Raw genomic sequence first — 23,717 nt, 5'->3', positions numbered from 1 at the left:
CTGAACAGAGTCCTGACTCCTGACCTCAACCCAATAGAACCCAATAGAACACCTTTGAGATATTGTCCAACATCAGTGCCTTACCTCAAAAATGCGCTTCTGGAATAAGAATGGTCAAACATTCCCATTGACACTCTCCTAATCCTTGTGAACAGCCTTCCCAGAAAAGTTGAAGCTGTTATAGCTGCAAAGGGTGGGCCAACTCAATATTGAACCCTATGGACTAAGATTGGGATGCCATTAAAGTTCATGTGCATGTAAAGGCAGGTGTCCCAATAGTTTTGACAATATAGTGTATATTTTAAAGCGAAACTCGACTGGTGAGAAGGTGATGGGAAAGTCGCATCTCCAGATACAATATACTATTGAGCAATGGATACTGCTCAGCATACTGCACTGCTGAGAAATGGATGGAAGAGGTATATTTCCTGGTACACTGCATTGCTGAGCCAGGGTTGGGAACGGGATTTTTTCAGGCACACTGCACTGCTGAAATGCTGAGCCAGGGTTAAGAAAGGTATAGTTCCTGGTATACTGCATTGCTGAGCCAGGAATGTGAGAGTGATATTCCCAGAAACATTCTGTTGCAGATATGGGGTTAGGGAGGGCTGAAGTATATCCAGGTACAATATTTTCAGGTACAATAGGGTGAGGGTTTTTGAATAGAGATACTTAAATATTATTGTACAGAAATTTTACATTCAGCTGATTTATATTTAAAAGGTACACTTCCCAAAGAGAAGATTTCCAGGACAAACTGACCAAATAAAGGGCCGGTGTACCCTACTGTTCTGAGACCATGCCAACCTCAGCTTCATCAACACAACAATGACCAGTGGTCCCTCCTCCCTTCCACATGTTTCTGTATGACTTTTTTGGGGGTAGGCCAGTAAATCTTTAAAACATCAATTTACATTAGACCTTCCTTTAGTTATTTGATCTGGCTTGATAAGCTGATATTATTTTAGTTGATCTGGCAGGAGCTTATGTTTAATAAAGTTTTATTGGAAGAATACAAATAACATATGCCTACAAAACAGAAACATATATTACTTAGACAAATATGCTCAAATGTTGACAGCTCTGAATTAGGACAAACGGAGTATGATGCAGATTGCAAGATAGTGTTACACATTATTAGCAGAGCATGCATATAAGGTACATTATCAAAACTTTTAAGTGTTTTTTAGCAAAAAAAAATATGTAATATACCCTGTCAACTAAAAAAGTAAAAATACTTGAAAAATAAGGGGCCCACCGGCCAAACCTACATGACGTAAGATATGGTCTTGTAGGTGATAAGTAATATGGTCAATCTTTTATCGAGGACATGAGGAGAAAACTAGAAAGGAGAAAAGGGAAAATAAGAAAGAAAATAAAGGGGGAGAGAAAAAAGAGGGAAAGCCAATGAGAGGTTATCCAAAGCTGTTCCCAACCCTTGGCTCAGCAATGCAGTATACCAGGTACTATACCTCTCTTAACCCTGAAAGTTTTCACACTTTCAAAGAGATGAATGACTCAAACTCAGAGGAGTATCTAAAATGGGACCACACTGTCCACTGACAGGAGCTTATAAAGGGCTAAGGACTCTCCCTACCCCATGTTAGTGCCCTAGGGTCTGGGAATTAGTTGCTCAGGCACCCAACATTGCATTATGAATGGCCCTATGTGTGAAAAATAGAGATTAACTTTAACCACTTTACCACCGGAGGATTTTGCTGTCTTACGTCTGGACCACTTTTTGCGAATTCGGCACTGTGCAAATTTAACTGACAATTGCGCGGTCATGCAATGCCTGACCCAAACAAAATTTACATCCTTTTTTTCCCACAAACAGAGCTTTCTTTTGGTGGTATTTGATCACCTGTGCGATTTTTACTTTTTGCGCTATAAACAAAAAAAGATCGACAATTTTGAAAAAATAGCAATATTTTTCACATTTTTTATATGAAATTCCCCCCCCCCCCCCAAAAAAATGTAAAAATCAAAATTTTTTATAATTTCAGGCCAATTTGTTTTCTGGTACATATTTTTGGTAAAAAAATCGCAATAAGCGTATTTTGATTGGTTTGCACAAAAGTTATTGCGTTTACTAACTAAGGGAAAGATTTCTGTCATTTTTGGTGTTTTTTTTTTAACGAGTAATGGCGGCGATCTGCGATTTTTTTTTGCGGGACTGCGACATTGCGGCGGACAGATCGGACCCTTGACTGACATTTTTAACACTTTTGGGGTTACCAGTGACATTACTACAGTAATCAGTGCTGTAAATATGCACTGTTACTGTAAAAATGACACTGGCAGGGAAGGGGTTAATTTTATTGGAGAGGGAGGGGTTAATGTATGCCTGGTGCTTACTGATGTGTGTGGGGGGAGGTGACTATGTGACACAGGGACAGATCGCAGGTTCAGCTATGCTGAACCCTGCAATCTGACCCTGCCTTTCACTTAGGAGATCCGCCCGCTTTGTTTACACAAGCGGGCGGATCTCCACACTCGATTCCCCGACAATCGGGGAAGAGCAGCCCTGGCCCAACTCCCGCTGTGACTGAATACAGCGGGAGCGAGCCTCCGGCGGCGCGCGCGCCGCCGAGAAGGAGGAGTGTCTGGCGTCGTAGGTCTACGTCGCCAGACGATAACGAACCACTTTGCCGCAGTAGAGCTCTAGTGAGCAGCGGCAAAGTGGTTAATACAAATGAAAGTAAATGTATCTGTATATCTTTATATCCATCACAAGGTGAGAGTCCTTCATGTAAAGGAGAAATAAATTATTTTGTATAATACATTTACAAGATTATTCTAATTGAAACAAATGTATTTTATACAAAGATATAGATATATATTTCTATTTTATATATTTATTTCTATTTTAATGTGAACCAGTTATTTTACAAGGTAAGTGTTCTCATATTCTTTAACTGGTTAATTTAATTATCCTGCTTCAGTTAACTCAGCTATTACAAATGTATAAATATGAATAAGTAGAAAAATGTATTGTGAGGCAGTTCTGAACAAGATAACGTTTGTTTTATTTTTTATTGATATCATAAATGATTGTTTCTGATTAAAAACATGACATTACAGTAAATATTTACATTGTTGCACATTGTTACATTGTTGCACAGCAGTCATCCCTGTTAAATGCATCTCCTACATGCAAGGCAGTCATTTTTTTTGTTGCTGAAAGATGATTACACAATGGCTTTAACCACTTCCCACTGTTTCCTATTGTAGACAATCCACATAAACCACTACTGATTCATTTACCTTTTCATTCATTTGGAGAAACTACCATTCACTGAGGGAAGCTTTATTCTTTATGACCTATTTTACATTTTGGACCCCAAATGACAAAACAGAGGCTGCCAATTGGACCCAGGATGAGGTAGTTTTGTTCTGGGAACTTTATGTCTCTGGGATCCAAGCCAAGACCACCATATTCACTCTCCTTAGAACTTTCTAACATCACCTCATCAGAATGATTTTCAATCCCTCAGGTTGTGACTGGCTTCAAACCAGGGTGCTTCAGGTTAAAGGTTTCTGTATTTACAATGTATCTGACATTACACCATGTTTTTCACTCATATGATGATAGCTTATTTTAAATATACTACCTGAAGACAGTATGTCTTTAGATATCATTTGGCCCTGCGTTATGCAGTATTAGCTATAGCAGTTTAACTTCGTCGTAACAATAATATTTCTAATTTGAAAGAAGTAGCTGACTTTTCCAAAAATTAAATATTAGGTGGATATGAGTTTAATTTGTGGAAAATAATCTTGAAATTAAAAAGTAAAAAATTATTAAAAGATACACATTTTTAACAAACAAAATCTTGTTTAAAAAAGTCAAGGATTATTTTGATAATAACATCCAGACCCTAAAAGTAAGTTAATACTCATTTATCTCATGTATATTAAACACTAAATAAAGCATTTTTATATGCAAAAAAGTATTGAGAATTTCCAAAGAGCAGAACCAGCTTAAATAAACATGACAGAAATATTGTACTTTTGTCAGTTATTATAAACAATCTATAATGAATAGGGTTGAATGGAATGATTTCAGTGAAATTAATTTTACTGTAAAATGGGAAACTCTCAACTGTATGTTATGTAAAACAAGCTTAAAAATATATTATTTATCTTTTTTTTTCTTGGAGTTTGTTTTTGTTTATATTTCGTTTCATATAATTTTCTTGATATTTGTTTAACATTATTTTTGCACTGTCACTTTTAATTTTTTATTTTTATTTTTTTGCATGTTTTTTCTGTCTGTGAAAAAAATGTCATATAAGGCTTTTGAGGCACTGCATTTTGGCACACTAATTGACCAGGATAGTTGAAAGCAGCTTCCATGTATTTTGCCAACCTGTTGAAGTGTCACCAAAATCTTTTGATTTTCAAAAACATTTTGATAGATAATTAACTATACACCAACAGTTTTAATATATGATTATATTCGTGCTGTTTAGTTTTCTCTTTACATTTTCATTAGTAATAAAGGTTTGGGAATTCCATATTTGATTGTTCCATATGGTGGAGTTAAAACTTTGGTTAGTTTCTGCTTTTTTTTCTCTTTGATCTAATACAATATGACTACTATTGTTCTGTATAAATAACATTGTTTATGATAATATGAGAAATTTGATATAAAAATATAAGGATTATAATGATAACATTATTATTTATCTTGCTGTTGCTTGTTATTATTCCTTAATTACAAAATAGTTTAACTGCAGAGAATTATTATTTTCTTCCTGATAACATTGTTAATGTTTTTAACATGCAGAGGACAAAAAATACATTGTTAGCAATTCAATGTTTTTTTTTTTCACAAAAACAAATTGTGTGTATGTAGATTTATTCTAAGAAAATACTAAATTACCATATGCAAGGTGCTGTCGAATAAAGTTTTGCGGATTCTATACATATATACACACACACACATATACATATATATATATATATATATATATATATATATACATATATATATATATATATATATATATATATATATATATATATATGACCTCACTGATTGTATGGTGAGCACAGGATAGTGGTAAAATTAGTAAATCAGTCCTAATCACAGAGATATATAAATACAGTAAGTATAAAGACAGAAGATTTAGCTAAACTGACTGTACAATGATCCTTGTTTTACTCTACAAAAACATTTGCAGATGTTATTTTATGAACAGTGTCAGCCACCCGTTACTTTGTGGCATGTTTTTTTTTATGAGGGAGTTTCATTTACTCCGAAGCATGTCCTGAGAAGAAGAACATATGAGGTGTAAATCCTATAAATTCAGCAGAATCAGGAGGCGAAAAGTGACTATACAACGTAGTACCCTGACAGGATAAATATGTATCCATTTAATATAAATGATATAAATGCTAACAAACAGCAGCCAGATGCTTTTCACATGCATAGCAGGTGAAAGTGTGACATTCGGTTCAGCCAGCAGACTATCAACAGAAAGTACTTTTGCTTTGAAATTTCCCATGCAAATTACAGTGGTGACACCATTCCGTAGCAAGGGAATGCTGGAGATTTACCAGATTACATTACCTTCTGCTATGAATTATTGCATTCATTGGATGTAGCCTTAAGACTAAAGCACTAGGGTGTTTCAGACTGTAACACCTGGGTGACTTGGAAGCTATTTTATAAATCACACTTTTCACAATGCAGCTTTTTTTTAGTTCTGGTGTACACTATTAGTTATTAATTATGCAATGTTAAAGACTTTACTAAGACCTGCTTTTTAAACATTCAGCACAGAAAAAAAAATGTAATCATTTAAAACATTTGAAAGAAATAAACTCATCTGTATGAAGTTACACGTTATTTTTTACAAGGTAAACATTTAATAGGAAAACAGTCATTGGCTTACATATTTGAGAGATAATGCATGTTCCTTTTACCTGCCAGGCATAGCCTAGTAAAAAAAAAAAAAAAGAGTAGAACTAACAACAGATTAATAAGTGATAGTAAAGTCTATTGTTTATGTTTTACAGTATCTCACAAAAGAGAGTACACCCTCACATTTTTGCAAATATTTTGTTATATCTTTTCATGTGACAACACTGAAGAAATGACATTTTGCTACAATGTAAAGTAGTGATTGTACAGTTTGTATAACAGTGTAAATTTGCTGTCTCCTCAAAATAACTCAACAATGCCATTTATGTCTAAACCGCTGGCAACAAAAGTGAGTACACCCCTAAGTGAAAATGTCCAAATTGAGCCCAAAGTTTTAATATTTTGTGTGGCCACCATTATTTTCCAGCACTGCCTTAACCCTCTTGGGCATGGAGTTCACCAGAGCTTCACAGGTTGCTACTGGAGTCCTCTTCCACTCCTCCATGATATGACATCACAGAGCTGGTGGATGTTAGAGACCTCCCGCTCCTCCACCTTCCATCTGAGGATGCCTCACAGATGCTCAATAGGGTTTAGGTCTGGAGACATGCTTGGCCAGTCCATCACTTTTCCCCTCAGATTCTTTAGCAAGGAAGTGGTTGTCCTGGAGGTGTGTTTGGGGTCGTTATAATGTTGGAATACTGCCCTGCGGCCCAGTCTCCAAAGGGAGGGGATCATGCTCTGCTTCAGTATGTCACAGTAAATTTTGGCATTCGTCGTTCTCAATGAACTGTAGCTCACCAGTGACGGCAAAACTCTTCCAGCCCCAGACCACGACACTCCCACCACCATGCTCGACTGTAGGCAAGACACGCTTGTCTTTGTACTCCTCACCTGGTTGCTGCCACACACGCTTGGCACCATCTCAACCAAATACGTTTATCTTGGTCTCATCAGACCACAGGACATGGTTCCAGTAATCCATATCCTTAGTCTGCTTTTCTTCAGCAAACTGTTTGCGGGTTTTCTTGTGCATCATCTTTAGAAGAGGCTTCCTTCTGGGACGAGAACCATGGAGACTAATTCGGTGCAGTGTGCAACGTATGGTCTAAACACTGACAGGCTGACCCCCCACCACTTCAACCTCTGCAGCAATGCTGGCAGCACTCATACGTCTATTTCTCAAGACAACCTCTGGATATGACGCTGAGCACGTGCACTCAATATCTTTGGTTGACCATGGCGAGGCCTGTTCTGAGTGGAACCTGTCCTGTTAAACCCCTGGATGGTCTTGGCCACCGTGCTGCAGCTCGGTTTCAGGGTCTTGGCAATCTTCTTATAGCCTAGGCCATCTTAATGTAGAGCAACAATTTTTTTTTCAGATCCTCAGAGAGCTCTTTGCCATGAGGTGCCATGTTGAACTTCCCGTGACCAGTATGAGAGAGTGAGAGCGATAACACCAAATTTAACACACCTGCCCCCCATTCACACCTGAGACCTTGTAACACTAATAAGTCACAGGACACCGGGGAGGGAAATGGATAATTGGTCCCAATTTGGACATTTTTACTTAGAGGTGTACTCATTTTTGTTGCCAGTGGTTTAGACAATAATGGCTGTATGTTGCGTTATTTTGAGGGGACAGCAAATGTACACTGTTATATAAGCTGGACACTCACTACTTTACAGTGTAGCAAAATGTAATTTCTTCAGTGTTGTCACATAAAAAAATATTTACAAAAATTTGAGGGGGTCTACTCACTTTTGTGAGATACTGTACCTACAGGTAAGCCTATCATAAAACTGTAGGTACTGTAAATATCTATTAAACATGCACCGTTTAGGAGATATTTACTTGTGTAGCAACCAGTGATATCACAGACCCATGATTGTGTAGTAAGGGTCCCATGTTGCCACTTGTAGTTTTAGTATTCTCTTACTATCGTCAAGCACTGATTTAGCTAATCTGTGGCTAATAAAACAATAACTGCAGGGTGGTATGGGTGCTGCACTGTTAGGGTGATGAAATGAACTCAAAAAGCAAGTGGGACGCTGTACCCAAATAATATTTTTGTCCTTTTTTTTTTTTTTCCTCACAAATCGAGCTTTTCTTGGTGGTATTTGATCACCTCTGCGGTTTTTATTTTTTGTGCTATAAACAAAAAAAGATCGACAATTAAAAAAAAACAAAAAAAACAACAACAATATTTTTACTTTCTGCCCTAAAACATTCTCAATAAAAAAAAAAATCAAATTTCTTTATCAATTTAGGTTAATATGTCCTGCTACATATTTCAAAAAATCCCAGTAAGCATATATTGATTTGTTTGCACAAAAGTTATAGCGTCTACAAACTATTGGATATTTTTATTTATTTATTTATTTTTTACTAGTACTGGCGGCAATCAGCAACTTATAGCAGGACTGCGATATTGCGTCGGATAAATCGGACACTAACTTACACTTTTGACACTTTTTGGGGACCAGTGACACTAATACAGTGATCAGTGGTAAAAAAAAAAATATGCACTGTCAATGTACTAGCGACCCTGGCTGGGAAAGGGGTTAATGTCAGGGGCAATCAAAAGGTTAACTCTGTGCCTAAGATGTGCTTACTTACTGTGGGGGAGGTGCTTTGACTAGGAGAAGCAACGATCTGTGTTCCTGTTTTGCAGAAACACAGGATCAATACTTTCACTTTGGACAGAAAGACAATCTGCCTTGTTTACATAGGCAGACTGTTGTTCTGCCTGATTTCTGTGTAATCGGTGGGTGCCAGCGGACATCAAGTTCACAGTACCTGCCGCTGGGATCCTGCTGTGTGCGATCACAGCGGGAGCGAGTCGGCCGGCAGCGCACGTGCGTGTACCAGACCCAGGAGTGTAAAATCACGTACAAGGTACGTGATCTGGCACAGAGCGGCCGCCCTGCCGCAGTAAATGTACATTGAGCAGTCTGTAAGTGGTTAATTTGTGCCTGGTGTTCAGCTTTAATATAAAACAATTTATTCTCATTGGCTCCTTATTATGTTCATTACACCTTACATTTTATTTGTCTCTGTCATACAGCTGGATAGAGTCAAACTTAATGTGTTTTAAGTTTGGATACTATGCTCAATTTCTGCTGTCCAAGATCAACATGTACACACATATATAATGTTCTTTCAAAATGAATTCCATCATCGCTATGGAAAAAAAAAACTATTGACTTCATTCCACTGAGATATTCTTGTCCATGTAAAATTACTTCTTCAACCAACATGTTGTCAACTAATACCTAGTCCAAAAACAAAGATTAGAACTGATATAAACAAAAAGTAAGTTTTTCAATTTTATTGTACATTTCTTATACATTTGAGTATGTGCTAGCCTAATCCCTGTTTCATATGTACATTAAAGCACAGAATCTAAGACAAACCATACCAAGGTTTGGCAAAAAAAAGTGTAAATGACACCATGGATATCTTGTTGCCCAAGTGATCTATTTATATTTTTTACACAATAAAAAAATGATTTTGTACATTGGATAATGCCAGATTTAAAAAAAAGGTGAATCTGATATTTATACTATGTAAACTCATACGAATTGCTTAACGGGTAACTCCATTTTAGTGGAGAAAAAAATAGCAAACAAAGAAAAAAATAATATAGCGTATACAATTGCAACATAAGTCCTATTGTAATTGAATGTTATTAAAAATGATCTCTCCTTTTCAATCTGCAGCCGCTGTAATTTTCTAAAAATAATATGTTATATGGCTAGCTGGAGTTGTGTATGTGAACACACCCCAGAAACATAATTTCCTGCTTGGGTGATTGGCTCGCTAATTTTCTCAGAAGTCTGCCTAAGATACAAGTCAGAATTCAGGCATCCCCTGCAACAAAACAACATTTTTTGGTGAGATACTCCCAATAGGAACACGTCTAAAGGGATGCAGGCCCAGCAGATTTACTCATTAGAGCCCTGCAGCTGCAGCTGCTGCTCACTGATTGATAATTATGAAACCACTCCCATTAGACCCACTCAGAACAGGGGCAGAGGAACAAACAGTGATTTCTTCAGAATAACAAAAGATAGGAATCCGCAACAAAGGTTGTTATAATCCATGCAATGTACATGGATCACCCAGAGGGGAATGTTAGTTTCTCAACAAAAGTGGAGTTACGCTTTAATGATTTTTTTGCTGAATAAAGCAGCAACAATGAACTGTAAAACCTAATATCTTAAAAGTTAACTTTTGCAGAAATAAATCTGTTTAGCTTCCACTACATGATGTGATGATTTACATCTCTGATTCACTCTAAATTAATTCATTGACAGGCAGCAGCAGAGTTTGCAGCTCTTTACCGCTGTCTGATTCCACAGATTAAGGTCATCAAGAATATGTAAGCATCCCATTAAATTTATGCTAAGATCTCTTATTTTGCTAGCTTATGAGAAAGTGATTTCTACCATGAAATACAGAGTTTCCCTTGGCTACCTCCCCTTGTATGTGACTGGACTCAGGACCATTGACTGTAGACATAGTTTTGCCCTGAGACTTATCCGAAAAAACTTGTATTAGTGACAGGTAGCAGAATAGCTCTTTGTCACTGTCAGGTGCCTCAGACTGAGATCAATGATATGATCTCTAGTCATGCTCCTTTTACATTAGTAATAATATATGTTGTACATTAAAAAAATGTATGCTAACCACTTGCCGGCCAGCTGCCGTAGTTATACTGCGGCAGGTCGGCTCTGATTCAAGAAACAATGTACCTGTACGTCGCTTCATGTAGCAGATAGTGAGGGCGCATGCCGATTGGCTAAAGGGGGAGCCAAGCAGAGCGCCTGGCGGACACGATGTCCACCGAGCACCCGCGATCACTCCCCATGGAGACAAAACAGCGGTCTGCTGATGTAAACACGGCACACCGCTGTTCTGTCAGTGATGAACACAGGGATCCTGTGTTCCTCCTATTTAGGTACACAGGTCTCATTATTCATCCGGTGAGTAAATCCCCCACGCAGTTAGAAAGCTTCCCCTAGGCATACATTTAACCCTTTGATCGCCCCTGGTGTTAACCCCTTCCCTGCCAGTGTCATTAGTACAGTAACAGTGCATATTTTTAGCACTGATTACTGTAGTAATGTCACTGGTCCCTTCAAAAGTGTCAAAGGTGTCTGTTAGGTGTCCAATCTGTCCGCCGCAATATCGCAGTCCTGCTAAAAATAGCTGATCGCCGCCAATACTAGTAAAAAAATTAAAAAACAAAATAAATAAAAATGACATAAATCTGTCCTCTAGTTTGTAGACGCAATAACTTTTGCGCAAACCAATCAATATACACTTATTGGAATTTTTTTCACCAAAAATATGTAGCAGACTACATATTGGCCTAAATTGATTATAAAATTAGATTTTTTATTTTTTTATTTTTTTATTGGGAATGTTTTATGGCTAAAAGTTAAAAATATTGTTTTGTTTTGTTTTCAGAATTGTCACTCTTTTTTTGTTTATAGCGCAAAAAATTTAACAGCAGAGGTGATCAAATACCACAAAAAGAAAGCTCTATTTGTGGAAAAAGGGACATCAATTTTATTTGGGTACAGCGTCACACGACCGTGCAATTGTCAGTTAAAGTATCGAAGTGCCGTATCGCAAAAAAATGGCCTGCTCATTAAGGGGGTAAAAAAACCCTTCTGGTCCTTAAGTAGTTAAAATAAAATATAGATGTCCCAAAGAAAACTCCCTCTGAATCTGTTTTAAGCAACCCCATCTCGAAAAGGAAGCTCTGCTTCAGGCCTTATGGTATGCTGAAAGAATACATTTGCAGATTGCCTGAGCATTTTTTTTATTCCCTCCAAAAACACTTAAAAATTAACTCCACTTTTCTTGAGAAAAAAAATATCCTCTGGATGATCAATGTCCAGGAATTTAACAAAATGTATTGTAGATTACAACCTTACTCCACTCTGAAGAAAAAGCTGTTTGTTTCACAGTGTCTTTTGGTCTTTTCAGTGCTCTGATGAGAAAAATCTGCAGGATTTGCTTCCTTTAGAAGTATTAACCCTCTTAGAGTATCTCACTCTTTTGCAGGGATGCCTAAAATGTGACTTGTATCCTAGCATAGACTTCTGGGAACATCAGTGAGCCAATCACACAATCAGGAAATTAAATTTCTGGAGGCGATCTGTACACCATATTGCATTGACTTTTACAGAAAATGGCAAAGATTAAAGGGTAAGGTAATCCCTAATTCTATTAAATTGCATAATAGCGTGTGTAGCAACTGTATATGATATATATTATTGTTTTGTAAACTAAACTGTGCTGCACTTGTGTAGTGATACAGTGATAAGAAAATGAAAAACGTAAAAGTGTTACTAAACCCAGGACCCTGGATTCACTATATCTGGTCTCCCACAGTACACAGAACATGGAAATGCAATTATTTTAATAAAGATAAACTGCTAAATACCTTTTCTCATCAGTAGAATCTAACAGTCTTGTCTTCTATCAGTGTCCGGCTGAGCACTGGTTAATGCTTGCAGGAGAAGTTTGCATTCTCCTCTGACTGTCCTATGAGGCTTCATGACCACTGACCCTCTGTCTGCACAGTGCTGATGGACCCTGTGCCGCCGATCACTTGCACCCACCCCCACCAAAAAAAAACTCTCTAGTAATACACACCGAACTGAGCATGTGCAGAGTGCCTCCTAGGGCTCTGTTCTATCAGCGGATGGATTGGGGACTGTGAAAGAAGGGATGGATCAGAGAAAAGAGGATCAATTAGCCTTTTTACACAATGCAGAAGAATAACCCCTTAGGCTCCACAGTGAGTAAAACAAGCATGCTCTAATGCATATACAGACTGATTTTACTGTTGTAGTATAGTATAGAGTTTCCAAAATGTAGCCCTAGCAGGAGTCAGGCGCTAGCAGTTTCATTTTTTTTTGGTAGCGGTTCAAACAGTCCTTGACAACCAGGTGCTTTTTTACCTGTAAGTTCTCACTAGGTACCTATGAATTTATTGGCCAAAATGTCCAAACAGAGGTACGCTAGTGAAGAGCATGACAGGTGAGAGAGCGATGGGGAAGCCTTACTGTCAGAATCAGGCTCGCTATTCGAACTTGTAGAGAGCAGCGGCACCCTGACAGAAAGCTCTGATGACAGAGTAGTGGTTCCTGCTAAGGTCAGGCGTACCCGACCCCGTTCCCAGGTTGCTGAGGTGCAACAATCACAGGGTTCTCAAATGCAGCAGAGTGTCGGTACTAGTGCCGCTAAACTTTCTGATGAACTGGTGAGCACCAGCGGCCTAGTACATCCTGGTGGTAGACAAACCAGCACCGCAGTAACACTTGGTGACGTGGCGAGTCCCATAAGTGCAGTTCAAGCTGGTGCGGTGGCTAGCACAAGTAGTGTCCCGCAGCCACATAGAATTCAAAGACAGGCCTGTAGAGCCCACAGTGTCCTTCCTGATGTGCTTGCAAATCCTGATTTGGAGCCCACCACATCTGCAGAGCCCATACTTCCCCCATTCACTGGCCAACCCGGAATTCAGGTGGAAACAGCGTATTTTACTCCCCTTGGTTTTTATGAGCTGTTTTTTGTAGAAGATCTACAGATCTACAGATCTGTTGTGGACCAAAGCAATTTATATGGCGATCAATTTATCGCCGCAAATCCAAATTTGACCCTTGCCAGAGAATTTGCATGAAAACATATCACTGTTTCTGAATCTAGAACCTTTCTGGGCCTATCCCTCCTCATCATGGGCATTACTAAAAAGAGTTACAGTCATATTGGTCCCCTGACCCAATTTATCATATGCCCGTGTTCTCTGCTGCCATGGCCAGGACTAGATATGAGTAAATCTTGCGGTTCATGCATTTCAATGACAATGAACTCTATCGTCCTAAGGGGGACCCTGGATATGACCTACTTCACAAAATTTGGCCCCTCTTAAATCACTTCAATCAAAAATTTGCAGCCCTGTATACACCCCAACAAGCTGTCTGCGTTGATGAGTCCCTGATTATGTTTTCTGGCTGCCTTGTTTTCAAAAAGTTTCTCCCCGGCAAGCGTACCAGATATGGGGTCAAGATGTATAAGCTCTGCGACAGGGCAACAGGCTATATATGTAGTTTCCGGATTTATGAGCGATTTATACGTGGACAATTATTACACAAGCGTGTAACTTTTTAGTCAGCTTTTTGATTCTGGAATTGGCGCATGTGGTACAGTGTGACCTAATTGCAGCGGGGCTTCCCCCAACGGCTTGTAGATGCCTGACTTAGACATGGGGAGAGAGCCTGCTTGCAGTGTAATAAATTGCTTGCAGTGAAGTGGAAGGACACACGGAATGTTTTAGTTCTGACTTCCATTCACCCAGATACGACAGTCCAAAAACAACTTTGACTAGTGTTGTTGAGAAGCCCCTCTATGACCATGACTACAACTTTTGCCATGGGAGCAGTGCACTTCAATGACCAGATGATGGCACCATACTTAATTGCCCGTAAGGCCAGATGCTAGTACAAAAAAGTATTTGTATACTTATTCCAATTGGCTCTGCTGAACGCTTATGTGCTATACAAAGCATCAGGAAGAAGTGGATCCTTCTTAAAATTCCAGAAAGAGATCATCACAGCCCTTCTGTATCCAGAAGGTGCTGTGTCCCAAATTCACAATCCAGATGCAGTGACCAGGCTGCATGAGAGGCATTTTCCAGATGTCCTCCCTAGTACCCCTATCCAAATAGCACCCCAAGAGCGTCCCTCCTGTCCTGGCCAACCTGGTCTCTGCATCGGGGACTGTTTCCATCACTACCACGCACTAGGGGAGTATTAGTATAGGGTACAGCACGGCACAGTCTAGGGCACACTTTCACACAGAGTATCGAAAGATGTTAGATGGCTATCACATTTTGAGAGACTCTAACCTGGAACATTTAAAGTTTTTTACAGTTACAAAAAAGTAAAAAAAAAAACATAAAGATTAAAAAAAAAATAATAGTTGTCGTTTTATTGAGTTAATTTTCTGTTCTTACTGTTTTACTGTACTTTATAATATACTGCTATACTGTATTGTTTTATTGTTACTGTTTTTCATTGTTACCATAGTTTGCTTTGCAGATACCGCCATTCTACTGTTTTACTGCATTCAGGGCCGGCGCTACCAGTAAGGCGACCTAGGCAGCTGCCTAGGGCGCAACTTATCAGGGGGCGCCGGCGGAGCCTGACCCGAGGTAAGTGACTTTCCGTAAGTCACTAAAGGGATTTTAAACAGTGGCGGCCAGCCCATCCATTAGGGGCGGAGGGGCGCCGCCTCCCCATCCGGCCCCCTAATCTACATGCCGGGTGCATGAATTCCAATGAGGGTTTTTTTTTTTTTTCTGAAGCACATGATTAGAACCAGAGGCTCTAATAAGCTTCTAAAAAGGGTGGGCTCGGGGCGCAGAGCACAGTTGTGTGACAGTAGCAAATTAATATTTGCTATTGCCACACTAATTCTCCTCCCGGCCAATCAGGAAGCGGATCCTGAGACCTGTTTCCCAATTTGGGGGGGGGGATATGGTGTGGACTGGACTCTGGAATGATGGGGGGGTCCGTGGCTAGGTCCGTCTGCTGCCCCTACGACCGATGGAGCACCAGCCACCACTGGTTTTAACCCCTTCAGCAACTTTGGGATAGGGGGTGGGAGAGCATATGGGGGGGGGGGGCAATCTTTATTTTGCCTGGGGCGGCAAAAATCCTTGCACCAGTCCTGACTGCATTGTATACTATTATATTGTAATGTTTTATTGTTACTGTTTTTTATTGTTAACCATTGTTTGCTTTGTAGGTATGCCCATCAGCTGCAGCACTGATCTGTTTATCCTGACAGCAACAGCGTTTGCTTATAGCATATATGTAAATCAATGATTGCAGTGCTGTAGGTTGTGATTTTACCACCACAGTTAAAAGAAAGAGCATATATGGTGAAGCATAGAGGATTGGGTGAACACAAAGGGTGGATCTCCCCTATGCTTCCCCATATATTTTTTACACTTTTCTTGGCAGAGATGTCTTCATCCACGTTGATTGATGGGCTGAATGAAATAAAAGAAAATTTCATGTATGCCCATCATTAGAAGTGGGTGGATGCTGGGAGGTCTAATGGTGGGCATACCATAAACTTTCTGGCAGAAATTTCTTCATCCACATCGATCTTTTATCATTCAGCCAACAGTTTGCGTGAAAAAAAAAAAAACATTACAATACATGCCTAACAAGGAGCAGCAACGTATTGGTCATACCTGCCTGCAGGTTTAGGCATCATCTTGGTATCATTTTTTTCAGCCGGCATTTGGCTTTTATGTAATAGCAATCTGCCGCCTTTCATGGTTTTCTTTGGCTCTCCTGTCCCACCGGGTAACCCGAGAATGCAGCCGGTGGTTCTGCCAGCTGACCATAGAGCTGATAGGAGATCAGAATCATCTCCATGGCCTAAGATACCAGAAGCTATGAGCATTTTTTCACTTCAGTTTTGCCGGATACAAACAGCGCCATTTTTTAATTGGAAAAGCATCCTTTTACACCGATCTTGGTGTGGTCAGATGCTTTAAGGGCAGAAGAGACATATACAGTCTAATAGACCCCATTTTCTTTTTTCAAAAAAGAGTACCTGTCACTACTTATTGCTAACATAGTAAATATTTACATTTCTTGTGATAACAATAAAAGGGATTAAAAAATAAAAAAACGAGAAGGTGTAAAAAAAAAGGTAGGGTGTAAAAATCAAATTAAATAAAAAAACAAAATAAATAATAATAATAAAAAAAAAAAATGAAAGCACGCTCAAAGCAAACGCAGTAGACCTCCTCTGTAAATTTAACGTGGTAACCTGTAAAGGTTTTTAAACACTTTTAAAAATGTACGTAGTTTGTCGCCGCTCTACAGGTGTGCCCAGCTTTAAAACATGTCATGTTTGGTATCTATGTACTCGGCATAAGATCATCTTTTATATTTTACCAAACAATATATTATATTTTTGTGCATTAAATTTGAAAAATTGTTTATTTTTTCAAAAAAATTACCTTTGGAAAATCGCTGCGCAAATACTGTGCGACAAAAAAAATTGCAACCATCATTTTATTCTGTAGGGCCTCTTTAAATATATATCATGTTTGGGGGTTTAAAGTAGATTTCTAGTAAAACTCCTGTAAACAAAAAGTGTCAGAAAAAGTTTGGTATTCAAGTGGTTAGAAGAGTGGGTAATGTGTGGCATAAGCTTCTAATATTTGGAATTAAATGCCAGGACAGTTAAAACACCCCCCAAATGACCCCTTTTTTGCAAAGTAGACACCCCAAGCTATTTGCTGAGAGGCATGTTGAGTCCATGGAATATTGGAAGATTTAAGCTTCTGGAAAATCACAAAAAATATATATTTTTTTTACACAAAGTTGTCACACATGCCATGGGTATATGTGGAATTACACCCCAAAATACATTCTGCTGTTTCTCCTGAGTATGGGGATATCACATGTCTGAGACTTTTTAGGAGCCTAGTCACATATGGATCCGAAAACCAATCACTGCCTTCAGGACCATGTGATATTTCAGTTTTTCTTTTTTAATAAATCTGCAACAATGTCAACAATTCTGTGTTTTTCCGTCAATATGGGGAGCTATGTGTACATTCATGAGGAAGAAGAATGAACTTAAATGATTTTAGCAAATGGCTGCAATATAACAAAGAGTGAAAAATTTAAGGGGGTCTGAATACTTTTCGTACCCACTGTATGTTGAGTCGATAGAACATTTTGTTTTTCCACAAGTTTCTGGGAAATTACAAACATTTTTTTTTTGTTTACACAAAGTTGTCAATGACATGATATATTGCTCACACATGCCATGGGTATATGTGCAATTACACCCCAAAACACATTTTGCTGCTTCTCCTGAGTATGGGAATACCCCATGTGTGAGACTTTTAGGCAGTCCAGCCGCATACAGGACCCCAAAAAACAATCACCGCCTTCAGGCTTTCTAAGGGCGTAAATTTCTCATTTCACTTCCTCACTACCTATTACAGTTTCGGAGGCCCTGAAATGTCAAGAAATCACAAAACCCCCCAAAATTACCCATTTTCAGAAAGTAATAACCCCAAGCTATTTGTTGAGAGGCATGTTGAGTATTTGCTGATCTCTCTTTTTGTCACAAAGTTTTAAAAATGGAAAAATAAATAGAAAATAATAAATTTTTTTTCTTAATTTTCCAAAAAAATTTGGAAACAGATTAAATATATGCTTCACAATCCAATGCATATATACGCTTATTGAGATTCTTTTTTTCAAAGACATGTAGCTAAAAACATTTTGGCCTAAATGTCTAACAAAAATTTTGTTTGTTGAATTTTATAAGAAAAAGTAAATAAAAAACTTTCAGTCTTTTTTAGTTTATATTGCAAAAAATTTAATTCCCAGTGGTGATCAAATACCACCAAATGAAAGCTCTATTTGTGGGGAAAGAAGGACATAAACTTTGTTTGGGTACAGCATTGTATGACCGCGCAGTTAAAGTCACGCAGTGCCAAATTGCAAAAAATGCATGAGGTCAAAAAATGGCCTGGTCATTAAGGGGGTAAAACCTTCCCGTCCTTAAGTGGTTAAACATTTTACATAAGAAAAATGAACAAAAAAAATAAAGTATACTTTACATCGAAAATTCTCCACGTGATATTAAATTCATGATGTAAAGTGCTCAGTCTACAAAAATGTTCAAAGAGTCTTCAAAGCTGTGCAAAAAAGTACTCTCCTAACTATAGGGCCTTCACTGAACCCAAAAAGGTGTCTTCTCACCTCAAATATTAACCCTCACTACAAAGGTCAATAGCACATGATCAGTATAAGGCCCAGTATAAGGCCCAGGTATGCATAAGGCTCCTCCAGCATGAATAGTTCTTCATTCAGCTCAATTAACCCCCCAGCTTCAACCACATGGATTAATGTCCAAATTCAGCCAGGGTGAAGAATCTAAGGTATACTTTCTCAAAAAGAAGGAAAAAAAAAAAAGCACCATAGTGTTCTCCACAACTATATTTATAAAGATTTAAAATTGCACTCACATTCATGTGAAGAAAAGGATTGCTCAACATAAATCATAAGTGGCAATAAAGTGCATAAATATTGAGCAACAACATACTAGGATTCAGTCAATTCTCCCTCAGACTCCCAAAATCTACCCAACGCATTTTGTTGACAATGACGTCATAAGGGACGTGTGAAGTGATCTCTGCCTCAAGCTGCTCTATTTTATTTATTTTTTTTTTCACAAACATGGAGTTTTAATGAAGGATAGGCCTTTAAAGCCTGCTTCCTATGTTCCATATATAACTAAACTGAAAATGTTAATGGTGATAATTTAAAGTGTGGATGATCTATGTACATTGCAAGGATTATAACAAGCTTTGTTGCAGGTTCCTACCTTTTGTTAGTCTGAAGAAATCCCTGTTTGTTCCTCTGTGCGTGGGTTTAATGGGAGTGGTTTCATGATTAACATTCAGCTGTGCAGTGGCAGAGCACTAATGAGGAAATCGGCTGGGCAGACTTCTGGGAAAATTGGTGAGCCAATCACACAAGCAGGAAATTATGTTTCTGGGGAATGTTCAGTACACATTCTGTGTACAGAGCACCTCCAGGTAGCCATATTGCATTGCATTTTCAGAATATTACAGCAGCTGCAGATTGAAAAGGAATGGTAATTTTTAATAACATTCAATTACAACATGACTTGTGTCGCAATTATATATGCTATATATTTTTTCTTTTTCGGCCCAGAAAATACATGATCACTGTGTGATCACACGTCACCTAGTGAACACCAGTCATGAAATGACCTGTGATTGGTCACTAGTGATCATCACATGGTACCTGGGCCAATCACAGTACCCTGTACCATTTTAAAATGGGGACCAAACACAGCATCACAATAGTAAACAATGAGTCATGAATAAAAGCCATTCATGACAGTTTAAGCAATTGCTGTTACAGTGATCATTACTGTAACAAGCAATCACAGTGTAAAAAATAATAAATCCCTGCTCACCGCCCCCACCCCAGGGTAGTACAATGTCACTATAGTGACATGGAACTACTCTGATGGCAGTATATAAAGAATAAATAATAAAAAAAATGTTTAAAAAAAATAAAATCTTTAAAACATTGATTAAAAAAATGATTTATTAAGTTTTTTTTTTTTTCATACTGTCACCAGTTAGTATCCCTGATCACAGTCACACCAGTCATATGATGATGTGGAAATGCACTAGTGAAAGTAAAAAAAAAATGAAATTATTTTTTAATTTTCCCTAAAAAATTGTGACAAAAATTACATTGTATTGTCATTCAATGTATGACAGCGCTGAAAGCTGAAATTTGGCATTGGCAGGAATAGGGGTAAAAGTGCCCTGCAGACAAGTGGTTAAAAAAAAAAAATTATAATGTTTATTTGTTTGTCTATTCTGTACTTATGATGATATGCACATTCCTTATGAACATATACCAACTATTGCACCTATGTCCCATATGTTCTCATTGTCCTTTAATACTGTTTGTTATGTACGCTTTCAAAACTAATGTTGAAAAAAAAGAATTAAAAAACAATGTCCCCCTGATGAAGATCCATCATCAATTAAGACGCCGACCCGAAAAATGCTGACTTATCGGTTGTAGGGTTGCCACCTCATCCCTATATTCCAGGACACATATTAATTACACAGGTTCTGAGGCTAATACAATTCACATAGGCATTAGGGATGGCCTTGTGGTTCGCCCGGCGGTCGGTTTGCGACGAACTTTGCTCGTTCTCAGCCCGCCAATTTTGTGAACACATGGCGTTGTTCGCGGCGGCCAGGTGGAACGGGACAGCCAATTGAAACATTGCAGCACATGGACATACCCCCTACCCTGTAAATAGACCTGAGCTGGCGGCCATTTCACATTCTGCTTTTTGTCAGTGTAGAGAGAGGTCAGCTGTGTGCACCAGGGACAGATAGTCAGTGACACAAATCGCTCTGTTAAGATCCACAAAAATCCTTTTAAGGGCTGGTATTTGGTATAGGTCTACAGTCTCTTTTGTCAGTGTAGGGAGAGGTTTGCTGTGTGCACCAGGGACAGATCGTCAGTGACACAAATCGCTCTGTTAAGGTCCACAAAAGTAATTTTAAGGGCTGGTATTTGTTATAGGTGTGCAGTGCACTATATAGGGGTGTAATCCACCTATAATATACTTTGTAATATAGAAAGCATATTATAGTGGATTTGTATTGTGCATTGTGCAGCATTGTGACTGGTGTGTTGAGCGTTTCTGCAGCAATACTACAAACAGTGACAAAAGCACTTTTAATGTATTATAACTGGTGTGATAGACCAGTGGCCCCCCAATACCACATATTAAAGTGGGGTGTTATCTGAGTATACTTTTATAAGTGTATTTGTGTCCTGCAACAATATTGCCTATTTTGCTGCGTTTACTCTGCTACACACAGTGCCATACTTACTGGCCAATTTTTTGTACAACTGGTGTGATAGACCAGTGGCCCCCCAATACCACATATTGAAGTGGGGTGTTATTTAACAGTATACTACTTTTATAAGTGTATTTTAGTCCTGCAAAAATTTGGCCTCTTTTGCTGCGTTAACTGTGCTACACACAGTGACAACAGTTACTGGCCAATTATTTGTAGAACTGGTGTGATAAATCTGTTGCCCCCAATACCACAGATTGAAGCGGGGTGTTACATACCTTGTTCCACATATACTGCGCTTCTCTAGAGACTTTTGTCACGGGGTAATTAAAAAAATGACAGGCAGAGGAAGAGGCAGGCCCTTTCGCAGGGGTGGTAGGGGTAGGGCAGGAGCAGTAGGCCGGAGCCAAAGTGTGAAGTTTCAGGAGGTGCGTTCAATTACGTCAAAGGACGCACCAGACTTGGTTGAGTAGCTCACTCAGCCTTCCTCTTCTGCACCCTCCTCATCCTCTCTGTGGGCACCCTCTTCACTCTCTGCTGTGTGCACCCCCAAAGACACCACCACCAACACCACCACCAACACCACCACCACCACCACCACCATATACCCTCCGCTTGAGTCACTGGAATTATTTTCCGATCCATCACAAGACATTTGCTATGCGCATCCATTGTTGGCATCGGATCAGGAAGAGGAGGTAGCAACAGCCGCCACTCAGCAGTCTGACGACAGTACCCAGATCAGCCCAAGGAGGTTGGTCCCCGCTGTTGCTGCCTACTCCGAGATCTTGAATGTTAGTGGTGGGGAAGGTGACGTGGATGATGACGTGTCTATGGATGTCACATGGGTGCCCACAAGAGAGGAAGAGGAGGGGAGTTCAGAGGGAGAGACAGTGTTCTAAAATTTTCTCGGACCCGTGAAAAAATCGGACCTCGTCACTTCCGGTGATAGGAGTCTCAAGTGCGCATGCGCATAAGACATTATCTTGGTTTGGTAAACTTATAACACATAGCGGGCAGCTGAATGAGAGGAGGCGGGGCTGAGGTGGGACGGAGGTGCGGCCGTGTAATATATGCAGGACTTTAGCGACTCCTTGTTTTATTATCTTTAGCAATTATCGTATTATTTATCCTTAGGATTTCATTACATTTAGTATTTCTTATTTTGTATTATATAAATAGTAAATGTAATGAAATCCTAAGGATAAATAATACGATAATTGCTAAAGATAATAAAACAAGGAGTCGCTAAAGTCCTGCATATATTACACGGCCGCACCTCCGTCCCGCCTCCTCTCCCGCCTCCTCCACCAGCTCTGCATATGTGTCCTCCGTCGCACCTCAGCCCCGCCTCCTCTCAATCAGCTGTCCGCTCTCTGTTATAATTTTGCCAAACCTCGAAAAATGTCTTCTGCGCATGCGCACGGACAACTCCCATCCGCTGTTTTCTGATGCTCTATCACCGGAAGTGACGAGGTCCGATTTTTTCACGGGTCCGACCAAATTTTACAACAACGGACCAGCAGATAGGGAGGAAAAGCAGGCAGAACTTGCATTGCACAGGAGGGACAAAGCAGACTGCAAATGTATCAGGAGCGAGCCATCAACCGTGTACGGTCACATCTGGCGCGCCCAGGACACCGGCACATGGCTCCGCAGTGTGGGCTTTTTTTAATGTGTCCGCTGCTGACAACAGTGTTGCCATCTGCAGCCTTTGCAGTCAAGGCATAAGTCGCGGTAAGCCCAACACTCACCTAGGGACGACCGCCTTAAGAAGGCACCTGAACTCCCATCACTGAGCCCAGTGGGAGCAATGCAGTCAGAACCCACAAAGCCACACTCCAGGCTCTCACAGTCCAGCCTCTTCTCCTTCTCCTCTCTCCCCACAATTGTCCTCCACTCCACCTTTCATGATGCCATTCTCACGTTGTTTTGGAAAAAGGCAGGCTTCCGTGGCCCAAATGTTGGAGCGTAAAATAATGATGACGCCGGATAACCCTCTTGCCCAACGTTTGACTGCTGGCTTGTCAGAACCGCCAACTACTGCCATATCAACTGGTGGACTCGGAGGCCTTTCGGAAATTTGTGGCCATTGGAACACCACAATGGAAGGTCCCAGGCAGATAATATTTCTCGCAGAAGGGCATTCCAGAGCTGTATGGCAATGTTTAGCGGCAAGTGAATGTATCTCGGGCACACAGTGTTGGTGCCAAGATACATCTGACCACAGACACATGGTTTAGCAAACACGGGCAGGGAAGGTATATCACTTTTACTGCCCACTGGGTGAACCTTCTGACGGCCATCAAGCATGTAAACCGTGGCACCCGTGTAGATTTTGTTTTACCGCCACA

Source organism: Pelophylax lessonae (assembly GCF_965119305.1).
Source record: "Pelophylax lessonae genome assembly, chromosome: 1".
Classification (NCBI taxonomy): domain Eukaryota; kingdom Metazoa; phylum Chordata; class Amphibia; order Anura; family Ranidae; genus Pelophylax; species Pelophylax lessonae.
Note: the sequence above shows the minus strand (reverse complement) of the source record.